This window comes from Theobroma cacao, chromosome 7 (assembly GCF_053813885.1).
Source record: "Theobroma cacao isolate CCN51 chromosome 7, ASM5381388v1, whole genome shotgun sequence".
NCBI lineage: Eukaryota > Viridiplantae > Streptophyta > Magnoliopsida > Malvales > Malvaceae > Theobroma > Theobroma cacao.
Window position 1 is genome coordinate 17,173,018 of NC_142645.1, and position 4,861 is coordinate 17,177,878.

General features: G+C 34.5%; 1 non-coding gene across 1 annotated transcript; it reads left to right on the forward strand.

The window, feature by feature from the left end:
• The first annotated feature begins 4,459 nt into the window (after positions 1–4,459).
• On the forward strand, positions 4,460–4,565 carry LOC148761763 (small nucleolar RNA R71). The gene has a single exon (XR_016027663.1). It is a non-coding gene; the product is annotated as a small nucleolar RNA R71 (small nucleolar RNA).
• The last annotated feature ends 296 nt before the right edge of the window (positions 4,566–4,861 follow it).

Sequence of the window (4,861 nt, forward strand, 5' to 3'; positions counted from 1 at the left end):
TGGAGGTGATTTGGACACAATCGCCGATTAATCGGGTGATCGGTCGAATTTAATCGATACCGTGATTAAGCAGTAATCGGACATATTTTTGCATTTACATATCAAGCATTAGTAGTTTAAATTAATTTATATCAATTTAGGGACAATATAGTAAATTCCTCGACTTTGTTATTTGTCAAGGTGGTGAGACGTTCGGAAAAGGCAAAGGAATTACGCTTGAGGACTATTAGTCAGAGTTCACCCGGAATCCGGATTTTCGACACTTGTGAGTGGACTGCCTATTAAAATTGTTTTGGGAATATGACTGTTTTGAACAAAGTGTTTGAATGATTTTATAAATTTTTTTTTTAATGAAAATGAATGCCTTGGGAACAAGCTTTTGAGAAAAAGTTTATGTTATGAAATGTGGTTATTATGGATTTCTATGTGGTTGTATTATGTTGATATACATATACACTTGAATATAATGTTGTGTAATTATGTTGACTCGACTATGTGCGAGTAGGGAGTGCGCATAAGCCGAGGATGACCAGGTTATGTGCGAGTAGGGAGTGCGCATAACCCGGTGATGACCCAGCCATGTGCGAGTAGGTAGTGCGCATGAGCTGGTGATGATGATGATGAGCTGGTGATGATGATAATGGGTTGGTGAGATGATGATGATGGGTATATACATATATATATATATATATATATATATATATATGTAAATATGTGTGATATAGCAAATGGATGGACAATGATTTATGGATGTGATGTACATGAAAGTTGACACATTGTACTTTGAGAATTTTCATAAATTTTAGGTTGATTTTATTAGTTTAGCAGGATGGCTTTTTGTTGAGTGAGGAAAAATGTTTCTCTTGTTACTCTGTTTTCACTGCAACGAAATTCATGCTCGCTGTAGCGAAAAACTCTCAGGTTTGGAAGGGTTTTAAATAGGAATGAACTAAATTGCATTGTTTTGAAACAAGTGCATCATGATTTTAAATTTTTCCTAATTGTTGCTTGTTCCCTTCCTTGTTCACTCACTGGGTTTATACTCACCATTTTCAAATTCATGTTTTCAGATCACGAGGTAGCCGATAATTAGGACGAGGTGTCCTTGTAGATCTGTGTACATCTGTTGGTAGGTGTCTCGGCATTCGGTAGCTGTATATCCATCCAAGTCACTCCGCTGGAGGTCGAGTATTATTTTGTTATGTATAGATGAACTTAATGTAAATTTTAAAAGAGTAATGCCAGTACGAGTTGGCAATGTATATCACTATTTTGACTCAAAGTCATGAAATAGGACTTAGTGATAATAAATAGAATCATAAGTAAGATAAATAATAGGCTTGCCTGGGTTTAGTGGATTACGTCCATTGGACCCAATGCACCGGTCATGACCCAAAATTTGGGTCGTGACATTGGGATACCTTGACGAAGGTACCCGCGAGAATGATTTTGGCAGGAGCCAAGTTTTGTGAGATGTATAAGCCATGTTGATTAATTGAGTAAATTGAATATTCATGTTAAGAAACATATATTGGAAACGAATATTTTAATTCGTCTCCATTTACTCGCCTTTAGATGGTTTAGATGGTGTTTGTTTACTCATTGAGATTATATAATGTCACTCCTCTTCCTATCCATTTTTTTAGGCTCAGGACAATTTGTTGATAGTTGATTAAGACGAGAATTAATCTCGGAGTTGCATCCTAGAAAGTAAGGGTTCGTAGCCCTACACCTTATTGGTTAGTTGGGGGCCCACATGTCACTGTAAAAGTAATTTTATACATCAATTATCTGATTTAAAGTATGTATGAACATATTTAGCTTTTATGCCATGTTTTTGGCGGGTTTCGGTATTTTCGAAAAACAAATGAAATGACGAAAATGCCCTTGTGAGCTAGAAAATAATATTTTATTGTTTTTGATTTGGAAACGACTTATGATTTCTTGAAATGCGAGATTTAATAAATGTCACTCACCGGGGAGATGCGGAAGTTGATGCAAAGCCTTGCGAGGTTTTGATCAGCATTCGGGGTAATGAGTGTCTATCGGGACGACACGGCGGTTGTCACGGGCCCGATGAGAGTTTCGGGTCATGACAAAATAACCATCCAAAAAGCAATAAAAATCTTTATGTCCTAGTCTATCAAGCATTTGATCAATAAAATGGAGTGGAAAGTGATCTTTTCTACTGACTTTGTTCAATTTTCTATAGTCCATACATACCCTTCATCTAGTTACAATTCTAGTGGGAATGAGCTTATTATTTTCATTAAAAACTACAATCATACCTCTTTTCTTTAGGACACATTGCATTAAACTTACCCATGAACTATCAGAAAAAGGATAGATAAACCTGCATCAAGCCACTTGATAATTTCTTTCTTTACAACCTCTTTCATGATTGGATTCAACCTTCTTTGATGCTCAATAGTTGCCTTGTGATTCTCTTCTAAAAGAACTTTGTGCATGAAAATTGATAAACTAATTCCTTTAATGGATGCAATGGTCCACCCAATTGCTTTTTGGTAGGCTCTTAAAACATGAAGGAGCTTATTTTCTTGTCAATTAGATAAAGAAGAAGAAACAAATATTTGTAGTGTAAAGGAATTTCTTAAAAAAGGATACCTTAAATGGTTCTTCAATGGAAGATTGATTGGTGAACTTGTAATTGATAATTCTAAAAATATTCAAATCAGGATTTTTGGAGACATGATGGGGCATCAAGTTAGCGTATTCAAGATCCTTTTCATCAATAATGTCATAAGAAGAAATTAAAGATGCTTCAAGTGGATCAGCAAAATAATTCTCAACAAACACATTCTTAGTAATGCTATCCACCACATTAATTGAGAAACACTCATCATGTTCATTGGAAAATTTTAAAGCTCTAAAAATGTTAAATGTTACCTTTTGATCTTCAACCCTTAAGGTAAGCTCACCTTTTAAACATCAACTAGAGCTCAAGCAATTCTCAAGAATGGTCTCCCAAGAATGATCAGTATTTCATATTCTTCTCTCAGGTCAATAAAAATAAAATCTATTGAAAAAATAAACTTACCAACTTTTACCCAAACATCTTGCATAATACCATAAGGATAAGTGATCGATCGATCAGCAAGTTGTAATGTTACAGAAGTTGGCTTAATCTCTTCCAAACCCAATTTTTTATAAATGGATGGTGCCATCAAATTTACACTTGCACACAAATCACATAAAGCTTTAACAAACAAAAAGAACCAATAGTGCAAGAAATAGTAAAACTGCCGGATCTTTAAAATTGTGGGAAAGTGATTCTGAATAATGGCACTACACTCCTCAATAATTGCAATGGTTTCAAACTTACCCAATGTCCATTTTTTGGACAAGATGTGTTTCAAGAATTTAACATATCTTGGCATTTGTTCCAAAGCTACAATAAAAGGAATATTAATATGTGATTTTTTAAACACATCAATAAATCTCTGGAACTATTTGTCAAGTTTGTCTTTTCGAAATCTTTGAGGAAAATGTGGTGGAGGTGTGGGAGCAGTTTTCAATTATGATTTTTCTTCTTTAGAAGTTTTGGTAATTTTCAATTGTAATTTCTTTTTCAGCATCTGTTTCGATTTCTTTCTCATTAGATTGAATTGAAATTTCAAAATTGATTCCTTACCACTTACCTTTTTACTTATCTCTTTTCCATTACAGAGATTGATTGCCTTACAATGTTCTTTAGCTTCTTTTCTTGGGTTGGGCTTAATGGCACTAGGTAAGGTATGTTGAGGTCTATTATTAAGAGCATTGGCAAGTTGGCCCACTTGTGTCTCAAGATTTATGATTAATGTTGCTTGACTTTGAATGATTGCATCAATCTTTGCCATGAATGTGTCATTCTTTGTCATGAAGGCATCAGTCTTTGTCATGAATTGCATGAACATATCCTCCGTTAAAGGCTTTTTCTCTAGCATAAGAGCTCTAGTTGAAACTTGGGAGGAAAGTTTGGCTTAAATGCCAATGAAAACCTTTGGTTATTACTCCTTGAGAAATTAGGATGAATTCTCCAACCAGGATTATAAGTGTTGGAATAGGGGTTGTTGTTCTATTGCCTATTTCCAACAAATTGACAAAATTTAGAATAGATGGGAAAATTGTCATTAAAATGTCTTTCTCCACAAAATTCAACAATCATAAAAAAGGGCTCTGAATAGCATTTACACTCAATTTTTCAATTTTCTTTGTCAAAAAAGCCAATTGTGTAAACAAAGAATAAATCACATCTAATTCATGCACTCTAACAATTGTTCTTGCACACAATATTTCAAATAGCCACTCGTAGTTATTGGAAGCCATCTCTTCAAGCAAATAATAGGCCTCATCAATGAATTTACTCATAAGTGCACCTCCAACTACAGGATCAATGATAGTTCTGATAGGTCCCAACAAACTATTATAAAAAGTCTGAACTTTCATCGTTTAAAGTAATCCATGGTGAGGACACCTTTTTAACAAATCCTTGTACCTCTCCAAAGCCTCATATAGTGATTCAAAATCAAATTGTGTGAAAGAAGTGGTAACATACTGCATCTTTGCTGCCTTGGCAAGTGGAAAGAAATTTGCTAAAAATTTTAAAGCTAAATCATCCTAAGTACTAATGGAACTAATAAGAAGTGAATTTAAGTAGCTGTTTGGTTGATCTCCTAGTGAGAAAGAGAAAAGCCTTAATCCTATGGCATCATCAGTAACACCATTAGTCTTAAATGAGTCACAAATTTTCAAGAAATTCACAATATGAGCATTAGGATCATCATTAGGCCAACCCCTAAACTGAATAGAAGGCTTAATCATCTGAATGATTGTTGGCTTGGTTTCAAAGTTGTTGGCT